This window comes from Hemitrygon akajei, chromosome 18 (genome assembly GCF_048418815.1).
Source record: "Hemitrygon akajei chromosome 18, sHemAka1.3, whole genome shotgun sequence".
Classification (NCBI taxonomy): Eukaryota; Metazoa; Chordata; class Chondrichthyes; order Myliobatiformes; family Dasyatidae; genus Hemitrygon; species Hemitrygon akajei.
Genome location: NC_133141.1, coordinates 17,796,382 through 17,811,338, shown reverse-complemented (window position 1 = coordinate 17,811,338; position 14,957 = coordinate 17,796,382). Strand labels below are relative to the sequence as shown.

Below are 14,957 nucleotides of genomic sequence, written 5' to 3'. Positions count from 1 at the left end.
GTCACTTTTTCAACACACACAGGTGCTTGGTGCACATCCACACACAGGAAATCAACATATTCACAGACACAAAGAAAATCGCCATGTCTACACTTGCACAAGAGATCACCGCATCCGCACACTGACACAAGGTCGATATGTCCGCAAACACAGAGAGCATCGCTGCATCGATGCACACATAGGTGTTGCTGCGTCCACGCATCCACAAGAGATTGCCACATCCACACGCATACACACAGGTGCTCACCGCGTCCACACAGTCGCACATACAGGAGATTGCCACTTCACACACACAGGGGATCACCAAGTCTACACACACACAGATCACCATTTCCACGGGCACAAAGGAGATCGCCGTGTCCACAGACGCAAAAGAGATCGACGTGTCTGCACACTCTCACAAGGTCGCTGGTCCGCACCCACAGAGAGCATTGCTGCAACCACACAAATACAGGTGTCACGCGAGGAGAAACAGAGAAATTTGGCATATCCACACACACAAGAGATCAGCATGTCCACATGATCACCCAGTCCTCACACATAGGTAGTAAAATTGAGCATATACACGAGATCGCCATGTCAAAACACACAGGATGTTGCCACATCTGCACGCACAGATCACTACATTCTCCTTCACAGGGGATCGCTGGGTACACAGGCACCAAGTAGAGCACTATGTTTACACACACACACACACACACAGAAACAGTAGATCGCTGCGTTAGCACACACAGTGGATCATCAAGTCCATGTAGAAACACACAAGATTGCCACGTTTGCAGACACACATCGTGTCCACACATATAGGAGTTCAGTATTCACGCTAAGAGGAGATTGTTGTCTGCACACACACAGCACAGGGCCTCCTCCACAGATTGCGTTGTCATGTCAACACACACATAAAGGAGATCAACGTGTTCTGACACAGAAGGATCAGCCTGCCTAGTACAGTGGACATCACCATGTCCATGCTCAAGAAGATTGCTATGTCTATGTACACACAGGAGATCACAGTGTCTACACACAAACACTTGACCACGTTAGCCCTCACAGGAGTTCACAGCTCACCACACATGCAGCAGAGATGTATACACACAGACTATCACTCTGTCCTCATGGACATGGGATTGCCACAGCATGCACAGTTGCCTACTGAGTCTGCACACATGCAGGAGATCACCGGGAGCTCAAACACACAGGGATCCCTCCATCCAGACACACTGAGGAGGTCATTCGGTCCACGCACGCACACAAAATGTCGCCATGTCCACACACACACACAACAGCCTCCAAAACACACGAAGGAGATTGCCATGTTTGGAATTGCACAAGCAAAATCGTGTCTATACAGAGGAGATCACCATGTCCACATACACACAGGAGATTGCTGCCTTCACAAATGCACAGGAGATCGCTAGGTACACAAACACACAGGAGGTCACTGTATCCCCCCACACACAGAGGAGACTGCCACGTCAGTGCTCACAGGATATCACAGTTTCCCACATGTACAGTGGAGAATGCCACATTGGTACGACAACACACAGAATATCGCGCTCTCTGCACAGACAGACAAGATTGCCACGTCTGTATACACTGTTGTTCGCTGAGTCTGAACACACAGGAGAGCCCTGGGAGCCTAAACACACAGGTAATCCCTGTGTCTGGACACACATTAGCTGGTCACCCGCTCCACATAGACACTCATATACACACACACACACATATGAATGCACATGCAGGACATAGCCGTGTCCACACAGACAGGAGGTCACCATGTCCATACAAGCAGGAGATTGTGTCCACGCACATACAAGAGATTGCTGTGCCAACATTCTACACAGCAGATCGCTGTGTGCAGATGACCACCTGCAAACCACACACACAATTGAGATAGCTGCTTCCACACCTGCAGAAGAGATCGATGTGTCCACACACTCACACAAAGGTCACTACACCTGCACACACACATACACACACAGGTGTTGCATGCATATGTGATCACCAAGACTGCACACACACGCACAATTGACAGCGCCTTGTAAGGAAACAGACGAGTTCGGCACATCCACCCTCAGAAAAGATCAATGTGTCACAAACGAGAAAATCTGCAGATGCTGGAAATCCACGCAACACACACAAAATGTTTGAGGAACTCAACAGGCCAGGCTGTATCTATGGAAAAAAGTACAGTCAACGTACAGATCAGCGTGTCCAAACACAGTAGAGATCACCTGGTCCTCACACACAGATTGCCGTGTACACAGATACCATGTAGAGCATTGTATCTGCACACAGACACAGTAAGCATCATGTCTGGATGCTCGAGATCAACGCATTGGCACTAAAACCCACAGAAGATGTGGGTTGCATATGTAGATAACAGGGAATTGCTAAGTCCATGTAGAAACACAAGATTGCCACATTTGCAGACATACATCACGGTGTCCACACATACTGCTTACTGTTCACACTCAGAGGAGGTCATTGCATCTGCGCACACATAGCAGTGCACCACGTGTGAATACACACAGGCCATGGCCGTGTCCACACACACACACACGCACATACATAAAGGGGATCAACATGTCCTGAAACGAGATCAGTGTGCCCAACCTAGTGGGCATCAGCATTTCCTCACACACAGGAGATCTCAGTGTCCACAAATGCATAGGAGTTTACTAGGTCCATGTACACACAGGAAGTCACGGTGTGCAATACATGAACACAGGAGACTGCCACATCAGCATTCATAGGTCATAACTGCTCCCCACACATACAGTGGAGTTCACCATGTTGGCACACACACCCACAACAGAATATCATTCTGTCCGCACAGACACAGGAGACTGCCGCATCCTCACGCATTGTCGATCGCCGAGTCTGCCACACGCAGAGCTTTCTCCATCCAGACGCACTGAGGAAGTCACCTGGTCAACACACACAGTTGTTCACTTCATGTGCATGCAAACTGGAGATGACCGCATCTGATCACTCACAAGTGATCATTGTCTCTCCAAACACAAGATCACCGCCTTTGCGCATGCGCGCATACACACACAAAGGAGGTCCACACAAATGTAGGAGTTCACTATGTTTTAACTCAGAGGAGATTGTTGTGTCCTCACACACACAGCCTAGTACCATGTGTGGTAACACACTGGACATCAACACATCTGCACACAGGAGGTCTCACGGTCCACACACAGCGATGGTGCCGCCGTGTCAGCACAGACCCTTAGAGATCAACCTGTCGTCACACAGGAGGTCACCGTGGTCACACAAGATCACCATACCATACACACAGGAGACCACTGTGTTCACATACAGAGGAAATCACCGTGTTCATTCACACACACACACAACAGATAGCATCATGTTCACACACACAGGAGATCACCGTGTTGACACTCAGAGGAGATCACCATGTCCACACACACAGGAGTTAACACACACATAGAGGACGTCGCTGTGTTAACGAGTGCTTAGAGGAGAAACACGTGTCCTCATACACAGGAGTTCACCATGGACACACGCAGGGATCACCACGTCCGCACACACACAGGAGATTGCCGTGTACACAGGTTCACAGCAGAGTGCCCTGTTCGCATACACAAGATCACCACTTCCACACACACACACACAGTTCACCACATCCTTCACACGTCCTTAATGCAACTGCCTGCATACATCAACTCCGACTGATATCACCATGTTGGCACTCAAGTAGATCGCTGCCTCCACTAATGCACCGGAGATCGTGAGGTCCACGTACACACACGAGGTCACAATCTCTACATACACGCAGGAGACTGCCATGTCCACACTTGCAGGGCGCGCACACACACACACACACACACGAGCATCGGAAGGGGTAACACAGATTACTCCGACCAGATGCACTGCGGAGCTCACCGATCCACACGTACGTGCAGGTCACCGTGTCCACACGCAAACACACACACACAAGTTCACTGTGTCCACATACACACAGGAGACCGCCAGGTCCACCCACAGACAGGAGGTCATAGTGTCCATGCACACACACACACACAGAAGACTGCCATGTCATGGCTCACAGGTCACCAATCCTCTCCACACATACAGCGGAGATCGTCTCGTTGGCACACATCCTCATAGCATAACACCCTGTCAGTTCGCACGCATGAGATTCTCATGGTCGTATGCACAGATCGCTGAGTCTGCACACTGGAGATCCCTCTGTCCAGATGCACTGAGGAGGTTGCCCGGTCCACACACAAAGGAAGTCACTGTGTTTACATGCACAGGAAATCATCAGGTCCATAAAAACTCCAACCCCCACACAGATCACCGCATCCGCACGTACACAGTGGATTGCAAGGTCTCCACATAAACACACAAGATTGCCATGCCTGCATGCACAACACTGCATCGGCACACACATTACTGAGTCCACACCCATCCAGAAGTTCACTATGTTCACACTCAGAGGAGATTGTAGTGTCTTTACGCACAAGGGAAAACGTCATGTTCTGAAATACTCTGGATGTCACTATGTTCACACAGAGGAGGTCACAACATTCACGCACACAGCGGGCGTCACCATGTCATCACGTGCACTTAGGGGTGTTCCACATGTTCTCATATATAGGAGATCACCATGACCACAGACTTACAGGAGATTGCCATGTACAAACTAGACATCCACATCCGCACACATCATGTCTCACTGCCCACATGCACAGATGGTGTCGCCATGTCAGTACAGACACTTCGAGGATATAAACACGTCCTCACACAGGGGATCGAGTGCTGCAACTGTACATACACAGGGTATGGGTAAATCTGCACACCAATGTATAAAATTGACATGACTGTGCACACATACACACACCACCCCGTCTGCACACACGTTACCGTGTCCACATACAGAGGAGTTCATTATTTTTGCACTCAGTGGAGATTGTGTCTTCACACTCACAGGAAAGCCTCCCATATGGAAACAGACAGGAATTGACAGCGTCCACGCACACAGCGGAGGTCGGAGCGTTCAAACGCAGGGAAGATCAGCGTTCCAATCACCATATCGTCACACACAGGAGATTGCTGTGTCTACACCCATGGAAGAGCGTCATGTCTACACGAGTGTGAAATCTCCACGGCAACATGCAGTGGAATTCACACAGACGGAGGAGATTGCCGTGCACAGCTGTACAAAGCAGAGCGACGTGTCCGCACGCACAGATCACCGACTGCACAGACACAGGAGTTCGCATGGCCGCACACGCAAGAGATCACCGAATCTGCACACACAGAGGAAATCACCATATCCCCAGATACAAAGGAAATTGCCATGTTCACATATACGCAAAAGATCACCACATCCGTGTACTGTCACAAGATCGATACCACCGCACAAACACAGACCATCGCTCCATCCACACACATACAGGTGTCGCTGTTTCCGTGCACCTACAAGCGATTGCCAGATTGATAGACACACACTAGTGCTCGCTGAGTCCGAACAGTCACATGAGATCACCATGTATGCCCAAACAGGAGATTGCTACGTCGCACGCACAGATGATCACCAAGACTACACACACACACACGACGGATAAGCATGTCCTCACACACAGGAGATCTCTACATTCACGGGAGAACACCGTTTATACGCTCAAGGAGATCGCCAGGCCCACGTACAGACGGGAGGTCACAGTATCCACACACACACACACGAGACTGCGAAGTCACCGCTCCCCACACATACAATAGAGAACGGCACGTCGGCACACACACACAGACAAAATATCGCTGTTTCTGCATGCACACAAGATATTGTCATATCTTCACGCACTGTTGATCGCCGAGTCTGCACACACAGGAGCGCAAACACGCAGGAGATCACTCCATTTAGACGCACTGAGGAGGCTACGCAGGAAATCGCTGTGTCAAGAAACACACGGGATTGCTGCGTCTTCACACACACAGGATATTGCCGTGTCCAAACGCAGACTCTTACAGGAGATTGCTGTGTCCTCACACACAGGTGACAGCCATGCCAGCGCTCACAGGACATCATTGCTCTTCACACATGCAGCGGAGATTGCCACATCGGCACACACACACACACACACACAATATCACCCCGTACGGACGGACACAGGAGATTGCTACATCGCACGCACAGGTGATCACCGAGACCACACACACACACATATGACAGCAGCGCGTGAGGAAACACTGGAGTTCGGACATCCAAATATAGAAGACATCAGCATGTCCACACGCAGTGGAGATCACCCTGCCCTCATATACAGGAGATCTCTGTATCTACACTAACAAGAGAACACGCACAGTTGATCACCGAGTCTGCACACAGGTGAGTGCTGGGAGTGCAAACACACGGGAAATCCGTTCGTCCAGATTACTGTGTCTACACACACAGGAGAACACCGTGTCCACACAAACAGCAGATCGAGTGCAGTGCACACGCACGGGGATCGGTAAGTCCGCACACCAGCGCACAAAATTAACACGACTGCACACACATGCACAAACACATGACTGCATATGCACACATGTTACCGTGTCCACACACACAGAGGAGCTCACGCTCAGTGAAGATTATTGTCTTCACACAGCACAGGAGAGCGCCTCATGCGGAAGCACACGGGAAATGACAATGTCCATGCGCGCGCGCGGACACGCACACACACACACAGGTAATCAGTGCGTTCAAACGCAGGGGAGGTCAGTGTGCCCAACACTGACGACATTAACGTGTCACAAATAGATCGCCGTGTCTACATGAATGAGAAATCACGTCGACACACAGTGGAATCCACGCAGATGCAGGAGATTATCGTGTACACAGGTACAAGGTAGAGTGTCGTGTCCAGGTACCCAGATCACTGCCTGCAGAGACACGGGGTGGGCATCTCCGCACACACGTACGCACAGGAGCTCGCATGGCCACACACGCAAGAGAACACAGAGGAAATCAGTATATCCCCAGATACAAAAGAAATCACCATGTCCATACATGTGCAAAAGATCAGCGTATCCGCACACTGTCGCACGTCAATGCGTCCGCGTGCGCGCACACAACGCATCGCTGAGTTCACATGGATACAGGTGTCGCTGTGTCCGCGCACGCATAAGACCGCCACATCTGCATCCGCATCCACATACTAGTGATCGCCGAATCTGCACCGTCACACAAGGTCATGTCTGCACAAACAGGAGATTGCTGATGCACAAGTGATCACCAAGACTACACAAAACAGACACACACACACGCACACGACAGCAGCGCCCGAGGAAACAGAGGAGTTCGGCATGTCCACACACAGTGGAGATCACCCGTCTTTCACTCACAGGCGATCTCCATGTCGACATTCACACTCAAGTAGATCGCTCTGTGCGCACGGATTACCACGTCTGCATGCACAGTTGATCTCAGAGTTAGCACACACAAGAGAGAGCGCAGGGAGTGCAGACACACAGGAGATACCCCCACCCGTCCAGTTGCATTGAGGGGGTCATCCGGTCTACACACACAACGGACCGTCGCCTCCAAGGCACAAACAGGAGATCGCCGTGTCCAGAAACGCACAGGGGTTTGCTACGTCTTCGCACACACAGGATATTGCCGTGTCCAAACGCAAACACACACAGGACATCACCGTGTCCACACACACACACAGGTGACAACCACACCAGCGCTCACTGGACATCATCGGTCTCCACACATGCAGCGGAGATTGCTACGTCCGCACTCACAGTTCATCACCGAGTCTGCACACACAGGAGATTGACGTGTCCAGAAACGCACGGGGGATCGATGCAACTGCACACAGACAGGATATTTCCATGTCCAAACGCAAACACACAAGAGAGACGCACAAAAGATCGCTACGTCCACACACACAGGAGATTGTCAAGGAGGTTATCACCTCCATAAATGCATAGGAGATCGCCAGGTCTACCTACACACAGGAGGTGACAGTATCCACAGACACACACACATAGGTGACTGCCATGTCAACGCTCACAGGTCATCACCACACACTCGACATACAGTGGAGATTGCCACATATCGCCCTGTCAGCACGTCCACAGGAGTTTCCCACGCCTATTCTCACAGAAGATCGCCGAGTCTGCACACACAGGTAAGCGCTGGGAGCACAAACACAGAAGTGATCGACCCATCACGACACACTGAGGTCGTCTCCTAGTCCAGACACACAAAATTGGCGTGTGTACAAACACACACACTGGAGATCGCCGTGCCCGCACACACAGGAGATCACAGTGTCCACACACACACAGGAGATCGTCCTTTCCACACTCACTGGTGATCACTGTGTCCACACACACAAGAAATTGCTGTCTCCACACACACAGGAGAGATCACCGTGTCTGCACACACACAGGTGATCACCGTGTTCACACACACACGACTGTCCCAAAACACACAGATCACTGCGACCAACACCTACACAGGGATCTTTGTGTCCACACACACAGGAGATCGCCTTATCCACACACACCATACATCACCGCGTCCGCAGTCATATCAGTGTTCACACATACATGTGTTTACCAATTTCAAACTCAGAGAAAATTGACGTGTCACAGGAGACTGCCATTTGTGCATTCACATGAGATTGGTGCGTCAACACACACAAGAGTTTGCTGCATTCACTGGTGCAGAGCACCGCCATTGCTTACACCGATCACTGCCTCTACCTGCACACATAGGATAACGGTGAGTCAGCACGGATGCGCCATTTCTGTCGAGTCTGCACACAAAAAGGAGAGCACTGCATGTGGGAACACACAGCGGATCGCCACATCTAAGAACACAAGAGATCGGCGTGACCACGCACAATGGAAATCATCGTGTCCTCACAGGAGATAATCATGTGCACACACGGAGAGATTATCCATGTCGACGCTCACAGGTATTTGCTGTGTAGACAGGTACAAAGTAGACCGCTGTCTCTGCACACAGAGTTCAGCGTGTCCAGAAACACATCTGTGATGGCCATGCTCACACCCACGTCCACAGAGATAACCGTGTTCACCGCGTTAGCAGACACACGAGATGAACGCATATCGACACAAGTGATCGTTGTCTCTCCAAACTCGAGATTATCGTGTCAGCACACACACGTGATCAAGTGCTGCATCTGCACGTAGACAGGGGTTCGTCAAGTCCGCACACATACACACCAGATTGGCATGTCTGCATGTACATGGATGGACACATCACCGTGTTAGCACACACATGCAAAAATTCACTGTTTAAACTCATAGCAGATAGTTGAGTTTTCACACACACACACACACACACAGAGCAGAGCGCTGCGTGAGGAATCGCACTGGACATCACCACGTCCACGCACAGGAGGTCTCACCGTCCACACACACGAGATTGCCATACTCACTCATACAGGAGACAGCCACATCCACACACAAACATGCACAGGAGATCGAGTGCTGCATTGGTAAATCCGCACAGCAACACAAGATTGACGCAAATGCACACACCATCGCATCCACGCACATAATACCGTGTCCACATGCATACAGGATGCCATGGGAGAGTGCCGTGTCCACACAAATGAGAAATTAAAACATCGACACAGATGCAGGATATTGCCGTGCACACAGTTACAAAGCAGAGTAACATGTCCACATACACAGATCACTGCCTGCACACACACGGGAGGTCGCCACGTCCGCGCACACAGGAGATCACCAAGTGGGAGTGGGAGCATTAGTGGTAGAGATTATCGGGGCAGCAGAAAAGGAGTGCCTGCGAGATGCTGGGAGAAAGACTGACACGGGTAGCGGTTGCTGAATTGCGTTGGCGAGAAGGTTAATAGCTGTCAGCTTACACTGGCTATCCACAGTGAGCTTATCGATGGCAGCCGCGAGAGCGAAAATCGCAGACACCTGACTTCAGTTGTCTGGAGTAAGCTGTTGAGCAGTTGTGGCAAGGATGAAACCTGTTCCTCCTGATGATAATGGGCTGGTCGGCACGAGATTATCTGCTTCATTGCTTCAGTAACTTCACCCAGAGCAGGTTCAATTGCCTGTAACTTGTCTCCTACCTGACGAATGAGCATATTCATGAGTGCAATTGCCGAGTCTGTGGTTGAGTCTGAAGGAAATCGCTGTATCCACATACACAGGAGAGACTGTGCCCACACACACGCATGAGATTGCCATGTCGACACATACATACGAGATCGCCTTGTTCACACCCAAGGAAATCCAGAAAAGCAAAGGTAGGTGATCACTGTGTCCATGCACACACAAGCAGTCAACAGGATGATTTGCAATGTAAAAGGTGGACAAAATCGAAAAAGGAGAATGCAGGACTGAAAGTGTTTTATCTTAATGCGTGCTTTATATGGAATGAGGTAGATGAACTTGTAGCGTAGATACAGGTTGACATATATGATATTGTGTGCATCACTGAATCATGGCTAAAGGAAGATTATAGCTGGGAGCTTAACGTCCAAGGGTAAAAAGACTTTGATGTTGTATACAGATCCCAAACATTTGTATCATTGTGCTCTACAAATTACAACAGGTGATAGAAAATGCATGCCAAAAGAGCAACGTTACAATAGTCATAGTTGATTTCAATATGCAGGTGGATTGGGAAAATCAGGTTGGTGCTGGATCCCAAGAGGGTGAATTTCTAGAATGCCTACGAGATGGCTTTTAAGAACAGCTCATAGTTGAGCTATTCTGGATTGGATGGTGAACAATGAACTGGAATTGATGAGAGAGCTTAAGGTAAAGGACCCTTAGGGGTAAGTGAACATAATATGATACAATTCATCCTGCAATTTGAGAAAGGAAGCTAATCAGGTATTTCAGTATTACAGTGGAGTAAAGGGAATAACAGAGGCACGAGAGAGGAGCTGGTCAAAATTGATTGGAAAGGAACACTGGAAGGGATGATGGCAGAGCAGCAATGGCTGGAATTTCTGGAAGCAATTTGAAAGGAGCAGGATATATATATATATATAAAAGATGAAGAAATATTCTAAAGACAGGATGACACAACTATGGCTGATGGGAAGTCAAACCAAACATAAAAGCCTAAGAAAGGGCGTATAATATAGCAAACATTAGTGGGAATTCAGAAACCAACAGAAGGCAACTTACAAAGTCATTAAAAGAAAAAGATGGAATACCAAGGTCAGCTAACTAGTAGTATTAAAGGAGAGACCAAAAGTTTCTTCAGATACATCATGTGTAAAGGAGAGGCAAGAGTGGATATCAGATCACTCGAAAACAATGCTAGAGAGAGTAATGGGGTGCAAGGGAGTGTCGGATGAACTAAAGTATTTTGCAACAGTATTCACTCTGGAAGACACTAATAGTATGCCGAAAGTTCGAGAGTATTGGGGGCTGAAGTATATGAAGGTGCAATACTAGGGAGAAGATGGTGTGCACCCCAGGGTTCTGAAAGAGGAGGCTGAAGAGATTGCAAATGCCACTCCAGTGTTCAAGAAGGGAGAGAGGCAGGAGAAAGTACATTATAGGTCAGTTAGTCTGACCTCAGTGATTGTGAAGATGTTGGCGTTGATTGGTAAGGATGTGGTTTCGGAGTACTTGGAGGAACATGATAAAATAGGCCAGAGTCGGTATGGTTTACTCAAGGGAAAATCTTGCCTAACAAACTTGTTGGATTTCTTTGCAGAAATAACAAGCAGGATATAAAAATGGGAATTGGTTGATGTTGTGTGCTTCGATTTTCAAAAGGCCACACAAGGGTCTGCAAAACAAGTTAAGAGTTCACGGAATTACAAAAGATGCCAGCATGGGTAAAGTAGTAACTGATTAGCAGGAGGCAAAGAGTTGGAATAAAGGGAACCTTTTATGATTGGCTGTTGTGGACGAGTCATGTTTAACATGGATCTCTGTTGGGACCGATTCATTTTATGTTACATGTCAATTATTTGGATGACCAAACTGGTAGATTTGTGGTCACATTTGCTGATGACGTTAATTTAGGTGAAGGGGCATGTATTTGTTGGGAAGTAGAGAAGTGGCAGGTGGAATACAGTGTCAGGAAGTGTATAGTCATGCAGTTTATAGTCAGAAGAAATAAAATGGTAGATTTCTAAATGGAGAGAAAATTCAAAAATCTGAGGTACAAAGGCACTTGGGAGCTCTTGTGCAGAATTCCATAAAGGTTAATTTTCAGGTTGAGTCGGTGGTGAGGAAGGCAAATGCGATGTTAGCATTCATTTCAAGAGGGCTAGAATATAAAAGCAATGATGTAATGTTCAGATCTTATGAAACACTGGTGAATCCTCTCTTGTATTGTGAGCAGTGTTGAGCCGCTTATCTGGGAAAGGGTGTGCTGACATGGAGAGAGTTCAAAGGAGGCTCACCAAAATGATTCCAGGATTGAACGGTTTGTCATATGAAGAACATTTGATGGCTCTAGGCTTGTATTCACTGGAATTCAGAAGAATGATGGGTAACCTCATTAATACCCATTGACTGGTGAAAGGCCTCGATATATTGGATGTGGAGAGAATACTTCCTATGGTAGGAGAGTCTAAAACCAAAGGACACAGGCTCAGAATGGAGGGGCGTCCTTTAGAATGGAGATCTAAAAGTTGTGAATCTGAGGAATTCCTTGCCACAGGCGGCTGTGGAGGCCAAGTAATAAGGCATATTGAAGACAAGTTGGTAGATTATTGATTAGTCGGGGCATGAAGGAATACGGCGGGGGGGGGGGGGGGTGGAGGCAGGAGATTGGGGCTGAGAAGGAAAATGGATCAGCCATGCTGAAATGGTGAAGCACCTCGATGGGCCAAATGGCCTAAATCTGCTCCTATATCTTATGGTCTTGTCTGCCGCGCCTGCGCACACACAGTAAAAGGCGGTGTCTGCGTACGCACAGGAGATCGCATGCACGCAGCATATTACTGTATTGACAAACACACAGACGATCGCCTGTCCATGCGCAAAGAATTTGTGGTGCCCACAAACGCACAGGTGGTCACCGTGTCAACACACAGCAGGTCATTGGTTCTACATGCACATAGCTCTTTGTCTGCCACGCCCACGCACACACATTAGATAACCACTTCTGTGCACAAATAGGAGATCGCCGCATCCGCACAAAGAGGAGATGCCCTTGTCCACACTCACAGAGGAGATCGCAGCGTCCAAACCCACAGCACATCACTATGCCCACACACACAAGAGATCGCCGTGTCCACAAATGCACAAGAGATCACTGTGTCCACACACACACACAGAAGACTGGCATGTCCATGCACACAGGAGGTCACCGTGTTCTCAGGCACACTCAAGAAATTGCAGTGCCCACACACACACACACTGGAGATCACCATGTCCACAACACGCAGGAGATCACCTTGTCCACACTCAAGGAAAAGGCTGCGTCCACAGATGCACATTATATAGCTGTGTCCAGACACACAGAACAGGTGATTGCCGAGTCCATGGATACACAGGACATTGCCACGTTTGCACGTACAAGAGATCGCCACATCTGCTTGCACGCACGCACACATACACACACACACCATTTCATTGGTCGTCAAGTCTGTAAACACACACAGCAGAGCGCCGCTTGCGCAAACACGGACGGTGTCGCCCCGTCCACTCCACTCTCAAGGGGATCGTCGCGTTCAGAAGCTCACAGGAGATCGCTGCTTTCACACACACAGAGGAAATAATTAGGTCCACGTGTACAGGATATCGCTGTGTCCACTCTCACAAAAGATATACAGGAGAGAAATGCAATCATATACACACAGGAGGTCATGCAATCTATGCCATATCCAGACACCCACACAAAGTTGTGTCCATGCACACATGATAAATAGGCGTATCCATGTACATACGAGAGGTCGCCATCTCCACACTCAAGGAGATCACCGCATTCAGCAATGCACAGGAGATCGCTACATCCGCACACACATAGATACATAGGGAATCGGCGTGTGTGCACACGTAGGAGATTGCTGTGGACACACACAGAATATCATTGTGTCCACACTCAGGGAGATTGCGGAATTCATACTTCACAGTAGATCACCATCTCCACATACAGAGGGGATCTGTATTCACAGAATATCGCTGAGTCCACACCTACACATACAGGTTACCGTGTCCCCCCCCCCCCCCCACACACACACACGGAAGATTAGGGCGTGTTCACACTCAAGGAAATCGCGGCATCCACACACACACACAGTAGATCACCATGTTCACGTACTTAGAGGAGATTGAAATGTCCACACACAGGAGATCACTGTGTCTACACACACACGCATACAGAAAGCTGCTGCGTCCACATACACAAACACACGCAGGAGATAGTTGCGTCCACAATAAAGAAGACCGCTGCATCCACAAACGAACGAGACCGCTGTGTCCACAGTTAAACAGGATATCACCATGTCCGCAGGAACACAGGAGATCTTGGAATCACACACACACACACTAAAGATTGCCGTGGGCACAGTCAATCAGAGCATATATGGCGCCCACACACACTGACAGTAGATCACCATGTTCATATGCACAGCACAGATCGACGTGCCCACACACGCACGGGAGATCACCGCGTCCGTACACACACAACGTATCAGCGTATTCTACAGAGACTGTTGGTCTCCTGGTCCACACACACAGGAGTTCACGATCTCCAGGTCACAAACACACAGGATATCGCTGCGTCCGCAGTCATCGAGCATGGGTGGTCGCCCTGTCCACATACAGCAGATCACAAAGTTCACACGCAGATGGATGTCATGAAGAGGATCCGCTTGTCCACAAAGACAGAGGAGATTGCCATGTCCAGACACACACACACAAGATCTCCACATTCAAGGAGATCGCTGCGTCACAAGCGCACGGACGATCTCTATGTCCGCAAACACAGAGACACGTGAGAC

The 14,957-nt window shown here is 49.0% G+C and overlaps 1 long non-coding RNA gene across 1 annotated transcript in view; it reads left to right on the top strand.

Moving 5' to 3' along the window:
- The window catches only part of LOC140741158 (uncharacterized), a 42,570-nt gene extending 30,674 nt beyond the window's left edge, over nucleotides 1–11,896 (top strand). The window contains exon 4 of the long non-coding RNA XR_012102013.1: nucleotides 4,966–11,896. This is a non-coding gene — a long non-coding RNA (uncharacterized lncRNA). The remainder of the gene's footprint in view (nucleotides 1–4,965) is intronic.
- The last annotated feature ends 3,061 nt before the right edge of the window (nucleotides 11,897–14,957 follow it).